Raw genomic sequence first — 20,771 nt, forward strand, 5'->3', positions numbered from 1 at the left:
CCCAAGAGGACACCGATGGAAAAAAAAATAACTTAATACCTCACATAAATTAGATGACAGTGAACAGACAACAATGGCAAAAGGGTCTTCGGTATAGAGCTGTTTACACCTCACGGTTACAGTTACATGTTGGGTTCATAACCCACTAGCAACTAGCATAGAATGTTTACGATTCTTAGGCCCGGATGGGATACCTCTCAAGACATAGACTTATACTGTACTAGAATTCATAGGCTATGTTTACTGTTATCTGTACTACAACTGCTGTAAAAACTTTATAATCTTCAATAAAATATTTGAAACAAAAAAAAAAAAAATAACTTAAAAGAGCTTTAACCCTTTCCAATTCCATCAACCCCCTACAACAACCATTCACTATCCAAAGTATTGAAGCAGGGGTCAGCATGATGGCATGACTACTAGCATTTTCAGAAAGAGAACAGCAATGACATGTTTCTTTAACAATTTCTGAGTTTTATATTAGAAAATGAAAATGCTAATTTACATTTTGATTACCAGTACCTCAATATATTGTTTGTCAAGGACCCCCAGCACTTTTATGTGCTATTTTAGGATTAACAGCAAGAATCAAGATTTAAAGCTATGTAGCACCCTTAACCCCTGGAAGCACTGTGGTAACCCCCCGGGCCAGGGTGGGCTGACATTTCACATCAGGGTGTAGATTATATAGGCAATAGTGGGGTGTGAACAGATGGGTACCAGTCACTTTAAGATGAAAAACAAAAAGGAGTTTATTGCTCTTGTCACGAATGTCACGTCTTCCTAAATGCAGGTGGTCAGACAGGTAGCATGGTCCTAAGACAGTCCAGGAAAAGGCAGGCTGAGGTCAGGAAATAGTCCAATATCCAATCCAATGACAGTCTATGTAAAAGGCAGGCTGAGTTCAGGGATTAAAGCAATATTTTTTACTTTTGAAAAAAAAAACGCAATATTTTTTAATTTTTGCTACAATAAATGACCCTCAAAAATATATAAAAAAACAAAATTTTTCCTCAGTTTAGGCCGATATGAATTCTACATATTTTTGGTAAAAAGGGGAGGAAGGGGGGGAGGGAAGAAAACCGGAAAGGGAGGGGAAATGGGGGGAAGGAAGGAGAGGAAAAAGGGAGGGGGAGAGGGATAAGGAAAGAAAAACAGAGGGAGAGAGATAGTAAGTAAAGAAACAAAAAAACAGGAGAAAAATATAGGACATCCAGGTAGCAGAAATGGCTTGTAGTTTCAGTGGAGAAAACTGGATCATTAGGTGTATTGTAAGAGAAGAAAGAACCATAGAGCATAGCAGGTGACGGATGAAGTAGATAAAGCATGACAGGTAACAGATAGGGTTAATAGCTAGTGATTTCAATATAGAGATCTATGTCAATAAGTATGTAGTAAGTTACTAACCGTGTATCACAGCAGCTCACACCAATAGCGTCCTGTCTGCAGCAGATGACGCTTGGTGTGAGCTAAGGCTGGATATATAAAGCCCTCCCCACCCATCAGCTGTTGATGGGAAAGAGGCAACAGCTGATTGTGGTGAGGGAGGGACGGACACACTCTGGCTGGCCCCCCGGGTGGAGCACGCGCCGCCAGGCTCCCACAGCGCATGCGTGCGCAGACGTCATGAGGCGTGGCCACGCCTACTGCACCCGCCGGCACGTCTAGCTTCCCCAACGGACTACGCATGTCCGTTGGGGTCGCAAGATGGAGGACAGTAAATGCTGTACCTCACACAGCGCCGCCATGAGCCCAAACTCGCTCAGGCGGCTCTTTTCGTGCCGGGCGGATAACAGATCGTAATGTAGGACTAATGAAGAATGAATCAAGGCACATATTATGTGCATCTAATAAAAAGGGATAAAAGTAATAATATACTGAGTTTTGTTTCTATAGCAGGGAAGCAAAACTGGTGGGCAGTATAATACGGGTTAGGAAGGTAGCCTAATGGAGGGACATATAGCAAAGCGGTAATCACATACAGATATAGGGAATATGCAACTGGGAGGCACGTTACGTGGATAAGAGTCATAAATAACACCAGGTATACATGCATATGGTCTAGACATTAATAACCTCAAGTGTCATATACTACAATATACAGAATAGATAACAACAGTTTGATTCATGACCCAGAATGGCATAATGTATAGTATAGGGACTGTATGTCCTATAGTACAATAGAGGTTTCCCTTCTATGGAGGCTAAGGGGGGGCCAGTGTATAGTGGTCAAGCTCGACTGCTGCATAGGATGTTAAGTTTAGAGCCTTTCCTTACCTATAGATGGGTGTAGATAGCAAATAGGCGGGGGTTCACCAGACGTGTAGAAGGCCATATGGCCAATGGTAGTGTCCCCTATATAGAGGGTAGTAATGGATGGAATCGGGATAGCTAACTAGTCTGTAGTCCAACCCTAGACATGTGGTTGTCTATGGGGTGATCTTCCCTACTGCTCTCTACCACCAGATGAAAAGCCTTTGAGGAAGGGTTTAAACCAAATGGTTTCGTTTAGGCCTGGGGGTTCGGTGGCTCTTAGATTGTATATCCACCGGGACTCTAATTGCAGCAGTGTCTTGTTCCAGTCCCCTCCCCTCGACTCTGGATGTACCCGATCCAAGATGAGAAATTTGATTTTTGGGCATATGCCATTATGTACTGTTAGGGTGTGTCTCCCCAGTGGGAGGTCCGGGTCACCAGTTTCCATGCTTACTAGATGTCTATATGCCCTCTTCCAAAATTCTGTCTTAGTTTTTCCTATATAAAAGCATGTACATTCACATAGAAGTAGGTAAATCACCCCGTGAGTCCTGCAATTGGCAAAATGTTTGGGGTGGAAGGACTGACCATTTGGAAGAATCGGGTTTTTAGTTGTAAGCATATATTTGCAGTATCTACATTTGCCACACATAAATGTCCCCTTATACTTACAGTGTGTCTTATTATTCCCTACCTTAAACTCACTAGCTGTAATTTTATCTCCCAGGGAGGTAGTTCTTTTGAATGTAAAAAGAGGTCTCTGTGGGACCAATGGTCCTAATGTTGGATCGCACTGTAGCATGTGCCAGTATTTTGTCACAATGTTCCTCACCTGTCTATGTTGATTATTAAATTTAGTAATGATTCTGAGGGTATCAATATCATTCTTGTCAGATTTATTTGCTTTTTTAGAGTATAGTAGCTCCTCTCTTGGCTGCATGAGGGCTTTTTTAAAAGAGCGTTTCAGAGATGCGTGGGAGTACCCCCTTAGTAGTAGCCTATCACGTAGCTTATTTGCCTCTAATTTAAAGGTGTTGATGTCGGAGCATTTAAGGATGATAGGCATATGAAAAAGAGAGGCTGGTTCCCAAGAGGTCACAGAAGGCCTTCTAGAACCTGGAAACAAACTATGTACCCCCGTCGGAGACAATGTTCTGGGGCACCCTCACAAAACTGTGAGACAAGGCATCTGCCTTGGCATTCTTAGAACCAGGACAGTAGGTAATAGTAAAATCAAAGCGAGTAAAGAAGAGGGGCCTGACAAGAGTTAAGGCGCCTGGCTGTCCTAATGTGCTCCAGGTTCATATGGTCAGTATAAACTACAAAGGGATGATGAGCCCCCTCAAGCCAATGTCGCCATTCCTCAAGGGCCCAATTGACGGCTAAGAGTTCCCGGTTCCCAATGTCATAGTTTAGCTCTGCACTGGAGAACTTCCGGGAAAAAAAAGGCAAAGGGATGTTGCTCGTTAGAGGAAGACGATGGCTGGGAAAGGATCAACTTCCACATTAAATGGCCTTGTGGGGTCAATATGGGTCAATACAGGTGCTGAGACAAAGGCTGATTTAAGTCTTTGAAAGGCAGAAATGGCCTCGGGTGACCAACTAGCCGCATTGGCTCCTTTCTTATTTAGGGCAGTAATTGGTGCAACAATGGTGGAGAAATTTCTAATGAACTTCCTATAGAAGTTGGCAAAGCCCAGGAAATGTTGCACTGCTTTTACATCTTTAGGCTGAGCCCAATGGGAAATAGCCTGTACTTTGGCAGGATCCATGGCCCTTCCAGTGTTGGACAGTATGTAACCCAGGAATGGTACTTCCGAGACATGAAAAGTACATGCCACGCTCCACTTCTGCTGCCAAGGGCCTCATGTCCATCAAACAGAGTACGAGAACTGTTGCCGATTACACCATTGAATTCTGTACTCTGGCAGCAGAGGTTGCGTGGGTCAATGAGGCCCTCGTGACTGCTTTTTCTCATGGTCTCTTGGATACCATCAAAGATGAGATAGCAGAGTACCCACTGAGCTGGAGAAGTTGATCACGTTTGCCATCCTCATTGACTCCAGACTCAGAGAAAGACTCTCTTTTAAGGAGCACTCCTGTACATTTGTCTCCAAGCTTTGCAGTCCCTCCCATGCCTCCCTCACCTCCCATTCCTCCTGGTACTGAGTCGGTCAGTGAAGATGAACCCATGCACTTGGGCTTTACACATCTCTCTGCGGATGAAAGAACCTTTAGGAGGAGGGAGAGATTGTGCCTTTATTGTTGCCAGGCAGGTCACTTTTTGAAGTCTTGTCCTACCCGTCCAAGGAACGCCCGAACCTTGAGGTCCTGTAGCGGATAGACCTTAAGTGGCTTTGTTTCGTCCTCATTTATCCAGAAGTATAAGCCTCTGGTCCCGGTTATCCTTTCTTGGTCTGAGTCGTCCATCGAGATATAGGCTTTAATCAACTCTGGGGCTGCAAGCCTGTTAATTGATGCTGCCTTTGTATCTAAGCACTCGATTCTGCTGCAGCTTCGTGCCATTCCACTTGCCATTGAGGCTCTTGATGGGAGACCTTTACAGCCTGCCCATGTGACTCATGAGACTGTTCCTCTGTCCATGGCCGTAGGGGTTCTTCACCATGAGATAATCCAATTTCCTCACCTAAGTTTCCGCTGGTTATTGGTTATCCTTGGTTACAGAGGCACAACCCCTCTTTTGATTGGCTTCATGCTGAGGTTCTCTCCTGGTCGCCATAATGCAGCAAGACATGTTTCCAGAATGTGTCTAAGGTCCTATGCACCTCTTCACTCTCCTCCTTGCCGGAGGAGTACCGCGATTTTAGCAATGTCTTTGACAAAGGTCAAGCCTGTAGTTTGCCTCCACACCGGTCATATGATTGCACAATTGACCTTCAACCTGGTGCCATACCACCATGGCCAGGGTTTACCCTTTGCCAGTCTCAAAGGATAAGGCCATGGCGGAGAATGTTGCAGACACACTTTCTCGAGGATTCATCCACAAGTCCTCGTCTCCTGCTGGTGCTGGTTTCTTCTTTGTGAAGAAGAAGAGTGGTGAACTGAGACCTTGTTTTGATTATAGGGGTCTCAATCGTTTCATGATTAAGAATGCTTATCCAATTCTAATGATTACGGAGTTATTTGACCGCCTCAAGGGAGCAACAGTTTTCACTAAGCTGGATTTGAGAGGAGCATACAATCTCGTGAGGATCAAGGAGGGCAACAAATGGAAAACTGCATACCAGAACAGGCAGTTTCCCAGGAATTTATCAACAATGTCCTCTGAGATTTGTTCCATCTATGTGTGGTGGTTTATCTCGACGGTATCCTCATTTTTTCCAGGTCCCTAGAGAGCCACCACACAGATGTCTGTCTTGTGCTTCAGAAGCTGAGAGAGAACAATCTCTATTGTAAATTGGAGAAGTGCGAGTTCCATCATGAACAGGTTAAATTCCTGGGTTATGTCATTTCCACTGCTGGTTTTTCGATGGACCCAGAGAAACTTTCAGTAGTCCTACAGTGGCACCGACCCATAGGTATACATCCTTTGCAACGTTTTCTTAGCTTTGCCAATTATTATCGAAAGTTTATTCGTAACTTCTCGTCTCTGGTCAAGCCCCTGACTGATATGACCAGAAAGGATGGTAACTAACAGAGTTGGTCTCCGGGGTCCATTAAGGCCTTTGAGAGTCTCAAAGCTGCCTTTGTTTCTGCTCCTGTGTTGGCACATCCTGATCCTACATTAGCCTTTATCCTTGAGGTTGATGCTTCTGAGACTGGAGTTGGAGCCCTTCTGTCTCAACGTCCTACCTCTGAGAGCGCTATGCATCCTTGCGGCTACTTTTCCAAGAAATTGTCACCTCCGAGTGCATTTACGAGATTGATGACAGAGAGCTGTTAGCGATCATTTTAGCCCTGAAAGAATAGAGACATCTCCTCGGTTTTTATACCCTGTACACTGCCTTTTTTATATTTGTGATCACTTTTATGTATAGCGTTTTTTTAGTAAATAAATTACCCAGATTTACACCATGTGGAGGCATCCCTCTTCTTTTCCATATATCTTCGGGAACTGAGAAAACATCTTCAACCTTGGAACCAGGTTTTGGCCCATTTCCCATGTATCCAGAGGTGACATCCAGGCCTCATAGAGGCTCCATCTGCCTTCAACCACTTCACTCACCTGCCCAGGGTGGCACACAGCTCGATTGATTCTATGCTCATGGCATTAGAATCCAACAGTTCCGGTAAGCGTACCCCATCCTTTCATGAGTTTGATGACATCTGAATTGAGATTTGGGAAGCAGAAGGGACTGTTACACCGTTCACATTTATCCACTGTGGATTATCACGCTTTTCCTTTGACTATACGTCACTATTGGGACACTAGTTTATGTTTACAGAGACATTCTGTTCTTATGACACATGTGTTCTTTAGCGCTACAATTTATTGAATATCGGTACACATTTTAGTCACATGGTTTGTAGCAGTTTTTGTTTTTTTCAAGGTAGCGCATTAATCACTTTCTTTTCCAATCTCACATTCTTGACTGAGGCTAAACGCCTCTATCCCAGAAGGGCGCGAGGGTACTAAGAATGTGAGGGCTGACACTTTGTCGCAACAATTTTCCTCCACTTCCAAGATGGAATCGGTTCCGGTTCCTGTGATTCCTCCTAATCGTATTCTGGCTAAGATTCGCTTCTCCTTTGGATGACAAAATTCTTGCCGCTCAGGTGCATGCTCCTCCTGAGAAACCTTGTGACCGCTGCTTTGTCCCTTAGAGTCTCTGTACTTCCGTGCTCCAGACTTATCATTTTCCCAAAGCTGCTGGCCACCCTGGGAAGAATCAACTCTTTTGGGGCATTTCCCAACAATTCTGGTGGCCTAGTCTATATTCTGATGTAGCCACCTTCATAGCTGCTTGTTCCCTGTGTGCTCAGAGTAAGATACCACGACACCCTCCAGTGCGCCTCCTACAACCCATACCCAGTGGAGAGAGGCCTTGGACCCACCTGTCCATGGATTTCATTGTGGTGTTACCCAACTCTCAGGGCCAAACAAGTTATCCTTATGGTGGTTGACCGGTTCTCAAAGATGTCTCATTGTATTCCACTTAAGAAGTTGCCCACATGTAAGGAACTGGCTTCCATTTTTGCTCGGGAGATCTTTCACTTACATGGGCTACCCAAGGTGATTGTCTCGGACAGGGGTAGTCAGTTTGTGTCCTGGTTCTGGCGAGCTTTTTGTGCACAGTTGGGAATTCAGCTTTCTTTCTCCTCTGCATATCACCTGCAGTCTAATGGGGCTGCAGAACGAGTCAACCAGTCCTTGGAGTAGTTTCTACGTTGCTATATTTCTGACCATCATAACTGGTCAGACCTCTTACCATGGGCGGAGTTTGCTCACAATAGTGCCTTAAATTCTGCTTCCCAATTGTCCCGTTTATGGCAAACTATGTTTTCCAACCTTCCTTGTTGCCTGACTCGTTTTGTTCCGTAGAGCATCCCTGTATTAGAGGAGCATCTCCGTGGTCTTCTTTCCAAATGGGCACAAGTCCAGCAGACTTTGCGACATGCCAATGATAGGTACAGACTCAATGCTGACCGCAGACACCTGCCTGCACCTTCCTACCAGGTTGGGGACAGGGTCTGGCTGTCATCTCGCAACCTCCCACTCTGTGTTCCCTCACTGAAGTTGGCACCTCAGTTTATTGGGCCATTCCGTGTTCACTGCAGGATCAACCCAGTGGGTTACGCTTTAGACCTTCCTTCTAATATGCATATCTCAAATGTATTTCATGTCTCCTTATTAAAAACTTTGGTCTGCAACTGCTTTACCACCTCGGTGCCACATCCTAACCTAGTACAGGTTGAGAACCATGAGGAGTATGAAGTACAGTTCATTGTTGACTCCCGTAGCTTCCGTGGTTGCATACAGTACCTGGTGCATTGGAAAGGGTACGGTTCGGAGGAATGCTCTTGGGTCTCATCCTCAGACATACAAGCCCCTGTCCTCCTCTGTGCTTTCCATAGACATTTTTACCTCAAACCTGGGGCAGGGGTCGTGGAGGAGAGGGTACTGTCAGGGCTGGGCTCAGCCCTTCCTTCTCAGAGCAGGCCGCTCAGCTGTCGGTTAATTGCCAGCTCCAATCTTTTCCACAGTGACTCACCTGATGATGATATCCTGTTCATCAGTCCTGATGGTTACTTAAGCTTTTCAGTTCAGTTCCTCTCTGCCTTCGCCTTGGTCAACACATCCAGAGACTCTCTCCTGTGTACCTGTTGAAGACTTGCTTGGCTGACATCCCTTCTGGTTCCTAAACCTGCATGCTGTTTCACTATGCTGATTCTCCAGTTTCCTGATTTCCTGGCCTGTCCTGAAGTACGCTGATCTCCGGCTCCCTGACATCCTGGCTTGTCTGACTATCCGTTCCGGCTACCGAACTCTGGATATGATTTGACTATGTTGCTCTGTTTACCTTTTATTATTATTATTATTATTATTATTATTATTAAACAAGTGTGATTTTAACTGCACTTCTGTCTCGGTCTGATTCATGGTTTCTGACACAGCCTTCTCAGAGAAGACTTTAGCAAAATCAGCATAACAGATAGGGCTGGCATTGTGAGATGGGCTAGTAGTTAGGTAGCTTTAATGTAATTCTGGAGGCAGGTCTGGGACCAGGAGTAGCCCAATCTATGTATGGGTTATGGAGTCTATGCCAAGGGTAACCTAGGAAAAGGGGATAAGCATGAGATGTAATTAATAGAGGCTGATTGTCTCCTTATGAGATTCCCCAATGGTCAGAGTAATATGAACCGTGCTTAACCACTTGCCACCCGCCATATAACAGAATGCCAATCAATGCCCAAGCAGCTGCCAATCAGTGCCCACTCACAATGCCTACCACTGCCAGTGCCACCAGGGATGCCTATCAGTGCCGCGTATCAGTGCCATGTATCAGTGCCCATCAGTGCCGCCTATCAGTGCCCATCAGTGCCCAGCAGTGCCGCATCAGTGCCCATCAGTGCCACCCATAAGAACCCATCTTTGCAGCCTTTCAGTGCCCATCAGTGTCGCCTATCAGTGCCCATCAATGCCCACCAGTGCCACCCAGTGCCACCCATGAGTGCCCATCAGTGCCACCTATCAATGCCCATCAGTGCTGCATATCAGTGCCACCCATCAGTGCCGCCTACCAGTGCCCATCAGTGCCACCAATCATCAGTGCCTGTCAGTGCCCGCTCATTGGTGCCACCTCATTGGTGCCACCTTATCAGTGCCTGTCAGTGCTGCCTTATCAGTGCCCATCAGTGAAAGAGAAAACTTACTTATTTACAACATTTTTTAACAGAAACAAAAGCAAAATTTTTAATTTTTTCAAAATTTTGGGTCTTTTTTTATTTGTTTAGCAAAAAATAAAAACCGCAGAGGTGATCAAATACCACCAAAAGAAAGCTCTATTTGTGGGAACAAAATGATAAAAATTTAGTTTGGGTACAGTGTTGTATGACCGCCCAATTGTCATTCAAACTGCAACAGCACTGAAAGCTGAAAATTGGTCTGGGCAGGAAGGTGTATAGGTGCCCAGTATTGAAGTGGTTAAGGTGACCATGCCCATAGACAAGGGAGAGTCATTAAAAGCTAAGACTGAAAAGGGGCTGTGCATCTCAGTCAAGGGAATCTGTAGAGGATGTGCTAGGTCCCTATCGATGAAATTGCTAGCGGCACCAGAGTCTATGAAGGCTGAGAGGTGATGCGAAAACTCGGAGGAGCTAAGTTGTGCAGGAACAAATAGTTTATCTCGGGGGGAACCTGACCCAGTATAGTCTAAAGAAGCACACCCCACCCGCACTAGACTCTTGATGTTTCCTACAAAGTGATCATGGTTGACACAGTATAGGCAGGGACTAGGGATGAGCCGAACACCCCCCTGTTCGGTTCGCACCAGAACATGCGAACAGGAAAAAAGTTCGTTCGAACATGCGAACACCGTTAAAGTCTATGGGACACGAACATGAATAATCAAAAGTGCTAATTTTAAAGGCTTATATGAAAGTTATTGTCATAAAAAGTGTTTGGGGACCTGGGTCCTGCCCCAGGGGACATGGATCAATGCAAAAAAAAGTTTTAAAAACGGCCGTTTTTTCAGGAGCAGTGATTTTAATAATGCTTAAAGTCAAACAATAAAAGTGTAATATCCCTTTAAATTTTGTACCTGGGGGGTGTCTATAGTATGCCTGTAAAGGGGCGCATGTTTCCTGTGTTTAGAACAGTCTGACAGCAAAATGACATTTTGAAGGAAAAAACTCATTTAAAACTACTTGCGGCTATTGCATTGCCGACAATACACATAGAAGTTCATTGATAAAAACGCCATGGGAATTCCCCAAAGGGGAACCCCGAACCAAAATTAAAAAAAAAAAATGACGTGGGAGTCCTCCTAAATTCCATACCAGGCCCTTCAGGTCTGGTATGGATATTAAGGGGAACCCCGGCCAAAATTTAAAAAAAAAATGACGTGGGGTTCCCCCTAAATTCCATACCAGACCCTTCAGGTCTGGTATGGATTTTAAGGGGAACCCCGCGCCAAAAAAAAAAAAAAAAAACGGCGTGGGGTCCCCCCAAAAATCCATACCAGACCCTTATCCGAGCACGCAACCTGGCAGGCCGCAGGAAAAGAGGGGGGGACGAGAGTGCGGCCCCCCTCCCTCCTGAACCGTACCAGGCCACATGCCCTCAACATTGGGAGGGTGCTTTGGGGTAGCCCCCCAAAACACCTTGTCCCCATGTTGATGAGGACAAGGGCCTCATCCCCACAACCCTGGCCGGTGGTTGTGGTGGTCTGCGGGCGGGGGGCTTATCGGAATCTGGAAGCCCCCTTTAACAAGGTGACCCCCAGATCCCGGCCCCCCCCCTGTGTGAAATGGTAAGGGGATGTACCCCTACCATTTCACGAAGAAAGTGTCAAAAATGTTAAAAATGACAAGAGACAGTTTTTGACAATTCCTTTATTTAAATGCTTCTTCTTTCTTCTATCTTCCTTCATCTTCTGGTTCTTCTGGTTCTTCTGGCTCTTCTGGTTCTTCCTCCGGCGTTCTCGTCCAGCATCTCCTCCGCGGCGTCTTCTGTCTTCTTCTCCTCGGGCCGCTCCGCACCCATGGCATGGGGGGGAGGCTCCCGCTCTTCTCTTCTTCTTTTCTTCTCTTCTTCTCTTCTTCATTTTCTTCTCCGGGCCGCTCCGCAATCCATGCTGGCATGGAGGGAGGCTCCCGCTGTGTGACGGCGCTCCTCGTCTGACAGTTCTTAAATAACGGGGGGGGGGGGCCACCCGGTGACCCCGCCCCCCTCTGACGCACGGTGACTTGATGGGACTTCCCTGTGGCATTCCCCGTGACGTCACAGGGAAGTCCCGTCAAGTCACCGTGCGTCAGAGGGGGCGGGGTCACTGGGTGGCCCCGCCCCCCCCGTTATTTAAGAACTGTCAGACGAGGAGCGCCGTCACACAGTGGGAGCCTCCCTCCATGCCAGCATGGATTGCGGAGCGGCCCGGAGAAGAAAAGAAGAAAAGAAGAAGAGAAGAAGAGAAGAAAAGAAGAAGAGAAGAGCGGGAGCCTCCTCCCCATGCCATGGGTGCGGAGCGGCCCGAGGAGAAGAAGATAGAAGACGCCGCGGAGGAGATGCTGGACGAGAACGCCGGAGGAAGAACCAGAAGAGCCAGAAGAACCAGAAGATGAAGGAAGATAGAAGAAAGAAGAAGCATTTAAATAAAGGAATTGTCAAAAACTGTCTCTTGTCATTTTTAACATTTTTGACACTTTCTTCGTGAAATGGTAGGGGTACTTATGTACCCCCTTACCATTTCACACAGGGGGGGGGGCCGGGATCTGGGGGTCACCTTGTTAAAGGGGGCTTCCAGATTCCGATAAGCCCTCCGCCCGCAGACCCCCACAACCACCGGCCAGGGTTGTGGGGATGAGGCCCTTGTCCTCATCAACATGGGGACAAGGTGTTTTGGGGGGCTACCCCAAAGCACACTCCCAATGTTGAGGGCATGTGGCCTGGTACGGTTCAGGAGGGAGGGGGGGCCGCACTCTCGTCCCCCCCTCTTTTCCTGCGGCCTGCCAGGTTGCGTGCTCGGATAAGGGTCTGGTATGGATTTTTGGGGGGACCCCACGCCGTTTTTTTTTTTTTTTTTGGCGCGGGGTTCCCCTTAAAATCCATACCAGACCTGAAGGGTCTGGTATGGAATTTAGGGGGAACCCCACGTCATTTTTTTTTTTAAATTTTGGCCGGGGTTCCCCTTAATATCCATACCAGACCTGAAGGGCCTGGTATGGAATTTAGGGGGACTCCCACGTCATTTTTTTTTTTTTAATTTTGGTTCGGGGTTCCCCTTTGGGGAATTCCCATGCCATTTTTATCAATGAACTTCTATGTGTATTGTCGGCAATGCAATAGCCGCGAGTAGTTTTAAATGAGTTTTTTCCTTCAAAATGTCATTTTGCTGTCAGACTGTTCTAAACACAGGAAACATGCGCCCCTTTACAGGCACACTATAGACACCCCCCAGGTACGAAATTTAAAGGGATATTACACTTTTATTGATTGACTTTAAGCATTATTAAAATCACTGCTCCTGAAAAAACGGCCGTTTTTAAAACTTTTTTTTGCATTGATCCATGTCCCCTGGGGCAGGACCCAGGTCCCCAAACACTTTTTATGACAATAACTTGCATATTAGCCTTTAAAATTAGCACTTTTGATTTCTCCCATAGACTTTTAAAGGGTGTTCCGCGGCATTCGAATTTGCCGCGAACACCCCAAATTGTTCGCTGTTCGGTGAACTTGCGAACAGCCAATGTTCGAGTCGAACATGAGTTCGACTCGAACTCGAAGCTCATCCCTAGCAGGGACCCTGAGATCTTCTCCTAGCCTTTTCCCCAGAGGAAAAATGGGTTGAGCCAGTCTGCATGGGCTCCTCCTTGATACGATGAGAGGACCCAGGAAGGGCTGATGGAGAAGTGGCGAACAGAGTGCGAGGGGGCAAGGGAACAGACCTCTCTGCGCGCCTTTCCCGTAAACGCCTGTCTATACGTATGGCTACTTGCATGGCTCCATTCAATGATTATGGTTCAGGGTAGCGTACTAAGGAGTCCTTGATAGAGTCAGATAAGCATTACCTGAATTGGCTTCTTAGAGCGGGGTCATTCCACTCTGAGTCAGGTACCCAGCGTCAGAAATCATAACAGTATAGCTCAGCGGTGCCTTTACCCTGACATAATGACCTAAGATTAGCTTCTGCTGAGTGGGTACGATCAGGATCATCATAGAGTAACTCCAGGGCCTTGAAAAATTCTTCAACTGAGCCTCTGGCTGGGTCATCTGCGTAGAGACTAAAAGCCCAAGACTGGGGGTCCCCCTGCAACCATGTAATAATCAAGTTATCCCGCTGTGCTTCCAAACCAGAAGAGTGTGGCTTAAGCTTAAAATATAGCATACTACTATTTTTAAAGTTGGAAAACACATGGGGCTCACCAAAAAAATGATCAGGCAGGTTAGCCTTGGGCTCTGGCTTCTGCGTTACTGCTGGAGGTATGTTTACACGCAAAGACAATTCCTGGACCTGGCGTGTCAGTTTGCACATTTCCTCAGCAAATAAACGTGCCTGTGCAGAGTCCATCTTGACAGAAAATTTTGTTAAAGGCTTGTGATAATGTCACTAATGTCATGTCTACCAAAATGCAGGTGGTCAGACAGATAGCGTGATCCTAAGACAGTCCAGATAAAGGCAGGCTGAGTTCAGGGAATAGTCCGATATCCGATCCGGGTCATACATAGGGATATCCAACAGCAAACCAAGGCAACCAAATGGGAGGCTTTATCAAGAACAATGCAGGTAACTGTGTCTCTATCACAAGCAAGGGATAGAGTGTTCGGTTTGCTTATATCAGGTGACTGAGCAGATCAATCACCTAACAGGTGAACACAGACAGAGAGAATGCAACAGCCAACACCCAGATACTGGAATGGGAAGCAGGAGCACTTAAGTGATCCTGACAGCTCTCACTCAGAACTCCTGGAAGAAAGGGGTACGGAGTCCAGAACACCCATTACTGGCCTGCAGATTTAATACCACAAAAGAGACACCGGTACAGAAAAGAGCCTTTAAGCTAATTCCATCAATCTGTACCTCCTTAGTAGCAGCCATCACCATTGGCAACCATATCTTTCTTTGACCTCTAGTTCTTCATCTCAGATATCATCTGAGCCTCCCCTGTCCTCACTCAGGCTTTAGACCACAGAGCCTCAAGCACCAGGACTCACTGGAAAGGTAGACTTCTTCTGCCCCAAGAACATGTATGGGCCTCAGGCTTCTTTTAATCATTCAGCTGCTCCTCACACAACCACCCCAGGCCAGAACAGGGGTGGAAGAGAGAGATCGCTTGGCTCTTCCCAAATATTTATACCTTACCTCAGAATGCACCAGTGGTCATAAACCTCCTACTGGTTGGCCAAGGGAAATATGAATATTCTAAAGTCAGTTTTGCTGTAGTTTCTCATACTTAAACTAGAAATACCAGTGACACCTAATGACAGGAGGGAAAAAACACAGCTTTACTGAGTTGAGGGGAAAAAACAAATGTAGACTATAAATTAGTTAGGTTGTCTACCACCCAGCGGAATTAATTTGACTAGAAGTCCCTGTTCAGGACAGGGTGGCTGTACTTGCTTGAGCCTTTAATGAATATGTGCATAGGGTAAAGTCTAGTAACCCACAGAAGCAAGTAAGAGAAGATATTTCACATATGTAGTATTTGCATCTAAGCTAAAAAATAAGCCTTAAAAAAAAAGTTGACAATATTGCTAATGTTTGGGCAAATGTGGAAGAATGTGTGTAAAATATGTATGTTCTATGAGTGCTCAGTCTTCCTGCTGCTTCCTGACCTTCTAAAGTTCACATAATACAGTTGCGCTTCTAATATTTTTATCAGTAGAAGCTACGTTGTCATTTAGCATGATAGCATAGTAGAGCTGAGGGTTACAGATGTCTGATCCTGGCCTGCATATGAGCTATCATACCCTCAAATGCAAGTAACAAGTTTTACTGGTTTGAATTTAGCAATTTTCACCACCTGAATTACAGTATTATCTTGCTTTTGTTTTAATTTAAATAATGAAATATAAAACTTGATTGGTTGTTTAGAACTTCAGAATACTCTGTTTCTTGTTGGTCGCATGCTGTCAACCATTGGGCTGGGAGCATTTGTTCAACAAGAAACTGAGAGCTATGGGTTGCCAGTACTTGACCTTTATGTGCTGTGGTCTGCAGATAGCTGACAGATAACCTTACCAGTAGGGATGGGCGTACGCTTCGGCCCGAGCATAAGTTCTGGCCGAACTTTGGTTGTTTGGACGTTTGTCGAACACCGAACAATATGCGGTGTTCATGGCAAAATCGAAAGCCGCAGAACACCGTTAAAGTCTATGGAACACTAACACAAAAAATCAAAATTGCTAATTTTAAAGGCTTATATGCAAGTTATTGTCATAAAAAGTTTTTGGGGACCCGGGTCCTGCCCCAGGGGACATGTATCAATGCAAAAAAAGTTTAGTAGTAGTTTAAGGTTAAACTTCTTTTCTTCTAATTTTAATGAATGACCACGAGTCTTGTTAAACTCCCATCCACAAAAAAGTTTTATCCCTATTGTGGAGTCACCAGTACAGTATTTGTAAATTGAAATCATATCCCCTCTCAAGCGTCTCTTCTCCAGTAGGGATGAGCCGAACACCCCCGGTTCGGTTCACAACAGAACATACCGAACAGGCAAAAAATTCAGCAGAACACACGAACACTGTTAAAGTCTATGGGACACGAACATGAATAATCAAAAGTGCTCATTTTAATGGCTTATATGCAAGTTATTGTCATAAAAAGTGTTTGGGGACCTGGGTCCTGCCCCAGGGGATTTTGGGGGGACCCCTACGCCATTTTTTTTTTAAATTTTGGCGCAGGGTTCCCCTTAAAATCCATATCAGACCCGAATGGCCTGGTATGGATTTTAGGGGGACCCCCATGCAATTTTTTTTTCTATTTTGGTTCAGGGTTCCCCTTAATATTCATACCAGACCCAAAGGGCCTGGTAATGGACTGGGGGGATCCCATGCTCTTTTTTCAATGAGTTTTATCTATATTGCCAAGACCCAACAATTCATTACAGCCGCGATCAATTTTAAATGACAATTTTTCCTTTAGAAATGTAATTTTGCTGTGGTACTGTTCTAAACACAGGAAAAATGTGCCACTTTACAGGCATACTATAGACACCCCCCAGGCATGATATTTAAAGGAATATTAAATTTTTATTGTTTCACTTTAAATATTAAAAAATCACTGCTCCCGAAAAAACATCCGTTTTTACATTTTTTTTTGCATTGATAAATGTCCCCTGGGGCAGGACCCAGGTCCCCTAATGCCGCATACACACGAATTTCCAACAACAAATGTTCAATGGGAACTTGTTGTCGGAAATTCCGACCTAGTGTAGGCTACATCGGACATTTGTTGCCGGAATTTCCGAAAACAAAAATTTGAGAGCTAGTTCTCAAATTTTCCGACAACAAAATCCGTTGTCAGAAATTCTGATCGGGTGTACACAATTCCGACGCACAAAATTCCACGCATGCTCGGAATCAAGAAGAAGAGCTACACTGGCTATTGAACTTAATTCAATAGCCAATTAATTCATACATGTTGTACGTCACCGTGTTATTGACGATCTGAATTTCCGACAACATTTGTGCGACCGTGTGTATGCAAGACAAGTTTGAGCCAACATCCGACGGAAAAAAATCACAGGATTTTGTTGTCGGAATGTCTGATTGTGTGTACGCGGCAAAACACTTTTTATGACAATAACTTGTATATAAGCCTTTAAAATGAGCACTTTTGACTTTTCATGTTAGTGTCCCATAGACTTTAACGGTATTCCGGGGGCTTTCGAATTTGACCCTTATGCTCGGGCCGAACAGTTTGCCCATCCCTATTCTCCAGAGAGAATAAGTTCAGTGCTTGCAACCTTTCCTTATAACTAATATCCTCTAGACCCTTTATTATCTCTACTGCCCTTCTTTGTACTCGCTCCATTTCCAGTACATCCTTCCTGAGGACTGGTGCCCAGAACTGGACAGCATACTCTAGGTGCAGCTGGACCAGAGTTTTGTAGAGCAGAAGAATTCTCATTTTATCTCTATTAATACTCTTTTTAATGCATGACGATATTCTGTTTGCTTTGTTAGCAGAAGCTTGGCATTGCATGCCATTGCTGAACTTATCATCTACTAGGACCCCCAGTCCTTTTCCATCCTAGATTCCCCCCAGAGGTTCTCCTCCAGTGTATAGATTGCTTTCATATTTTTGCCACCCAAATGCATTATTTTACATTTTTCTACATTGAACCTAATTTGCCATATAGTTGCCCACCCCATTAATTTGTTCAGATCTTTTTGCAAGGTTTCCACATCCTGCTGAGAAGTTATTGCCCTGCTTATATGGATACAACTCATTGGAAAAAATGGCATGGGTTCCCCCCTAAGTCCATTACCAGGCCCTTTGGGTCTGGTATGAATATTAAGGGGAACCCCGAGCCAAAAATTAAAAAAAAAATTGCATGGGGTCCCCCCAAAATCCATACCAGGCCCTTCAGGTCTGGTATGGATTTTAAGGGGAACCCTGTGCCAAAATAAAAAAAATGGCATGGGGTCCCCCCAAAATCCATACCAGACCCTTATCTGAGCATGTAACCTGGCAGGCTGCAGGAAGAGGGGGATGAGAGAGCGCCCCCTCTCCTGAACCATACCAGGCCACATGCCCTCAACATGGGGAGGGTGCTTTGGTGTAACCATGTTGATGGGGACAAGGGCCTCATCCCCACAACCCTTGCCCGGTGGTTGTGGGGGTCTGCGGGCGGGGGGCTTATCGGAATCTGGAAGCCCCCTTTAACAAGGGGACCCCCAGATCCCAGCCCCCCTATGTGAATTGGTAATGGGTATATTGTACCCCTACCATTTCACAAAAAAAGTGTCAAAAATAGTAAAAAAGACAAGAGACACTTAGGGACAAGTAAATTGTTTATTGTCTATTAAAAGATAAGAAAATAAAAATGTCCCACTATGTCCATTCACCTTCTATCACGCTGCCTGACGAACCGAAAAAAGAAAAAAAAAGGAACAGCTCCGCCTCCATGGGAGGCTCCCGCCGAGTGACGCTTCTTCTTGGTGACAGCTGTTATATAGCTGAGGGCGGGGCCACTCAGTGATGTAAATGGGTGACCCCGCCTTCCTCTGATGTCATGAGGCATCGGGGGGTGGCTATATAAGAGCTGTCACCAAGAAGAAGCGTCACTTGGCGGGAGCCTCCCATGGAGGTGGAGCTGATATGTTTTTTTCCTTTCTTCGGTACGTTGGGCGGCGTGATAGAAGATGAATAGACATTGTGGGACTTTTTTTTAATATTGGATGGGACTTGTCCCAAAGTCCCATCAACATGGGGACAAGGTGCTTTGGGGGGGCTACTCCAAAGCACCCTCCCCAAGTTGAGGGCATGTGGCCTGGTACAGTTCAGAAGGGGGGGCGCTCTCTTGTCCCCCCTCTTTTCCTGTGGCCTGCCAGGTTGCGTGCTCGGATAAGGTTTTGGTATGGATTTTGGGGGGACCCCACGCCATATTTTTTTTTACATTTTGGCGCAGGGTTCCCCTTAAAATCCACACCAGACCTGAAGGACCAGTATGAATTTTGGAGGGACCCCCACGCAATTTTTTTTTACATTTTTGTTTCAGGGTTCCCCTAATATTCATACCAGACCCAAAGGGCCTGGTAATGGACTGTGGAGGGGAAGCCATGCTGTTTTTTTCAATGAGTTTTATCTATATTGCTGAGACCCAACAATTCATTACAGCCGCTATTAGTTTTAAATGACTTTAGAAATGTCATTTTGCTGTGGTACTGTTCTACACAGGAAACACAGGAACACATACATGGGAAAACTGCGCCACTTTACAGGCATACTATAGACACCCCCCAGGCACGATATTTAAAGGAATATTTCATTTTTATTGCTTCACTTTAAGCATTATTAAAATCACTGCTTCCGAAAAAATTTCCGTTTTTAAAACTTTTTTTGCATTGATACATGTCCGGGACCCTGAACACTTTTTATGACAATAACTTGCATATAAGCCTTTAAAATGAGCATTTTTGATTTTTCATGTTTGTGTCCCATAGACTTTAACGGTGTTCTTTTGTTCGTCAAATTTTTTACCTGTTTGGATGTTCTGGTGCAAACTGAACCGGGGGGGGGGGGTGTTTGGCTCATCTTTACTCACCAGTAGCAAACACCCCTCCCCGGTTCGGTTCGCACCAGAACAGGCAAATAATTTGTACGAACACGCATACACCGTTAAAGTCTATGGGACACGAACATGAAAAATCAAAAGTGCTCAAAAGTAATTTAAAAGTACTCACGGTTGTAATGAATTGTCTGTTCCCAGCAATATAGATGAAAATCGTTGAAAAAAACGGCATGGGTTCCCCCCTAGTCCATTACCAGGCCCTTTGGGTCTGGTATTGATATTAAGGGAAACCCTGCACCCGAATAAAAAAAAATTGCGTGGGGGTCCCTCCAAAATCCATAACAGGCCCTTCAGGTCTGGTATGTATATTAAGGGGAACCCTGCACCAAAATTAAGAGTTGTGGGGGGTCCTTGTCCCCATCAACATTGGAACAAGGTGCTTTGGGTGGACCCCAAAGCATCCTCCCCATGTTGAGACCATGTGGCCTGGTACAGTTCAGGAGGGGGGGTGCTCTCTCATCCCCCACTTTTCCTGCCAGGTTGCATGCTCAGATAAGGGTCTGGTATTCATTTTGGAGGGAACCCCATGCCATTTTTTTATTTGGGATTGGGAGTTCCCCTTAAAATCCATACCAGACCTGAAGGGCCTGGTATGGATTTTGGGGGGCACCCCTACGCCATTTTTTTAAAAATCTTGGCGCAGGGTTCTGTCAGTACTAGGATCCCTTTAGGACCCAGCACAACTCACCTGACACAGCCTTTGCCTGGGAAACAACAGTGATTGGCCAGCTCACCTTTAAACCACTCGTATCAGCATTCAATCAGTGCTCGTGTTAGAGTTTACCTTGTGTTTGATCCAGTTGATATCTGCTCTGTGTATTTCGTGTATGACCCGGCTCGTTTGACCCTGTTTGCTAGCTTCGGATTCGGTACCGTTTGGACTCTGATCTTCCTGTGTATGACCCAGCTTGCCTAGACTACGCTTTGCCTGATTCTACTGTAGTACCTTCATCTGCAGCGGTGAACTACAAGCATCAGACATCTATCCTCACCTGCAGCGGTGAACTACAAGCACCAGAAAACATCTATCCTCATCTGCAGCGGTGAACTACAAGGTCCAGCAAACTTCTACCTTCATCTACAGCGATGAACTACAAGTC

The sequence above is a fragment of the Aquarana catesbeiana genome, linkage group LG03, assembly GCF_042186555.1.
Source record: "Aquarana catesbeiana isolate 2022-GZ linkage group LG03, ASM4218655v1, whole genome shotgun sequence".
Lineage (NCBI taxonomy): Eukaryota > Metazoa > Chordata > Amphibia > Anura > Ranidae > Aquarana > Aquarana catesbeiana.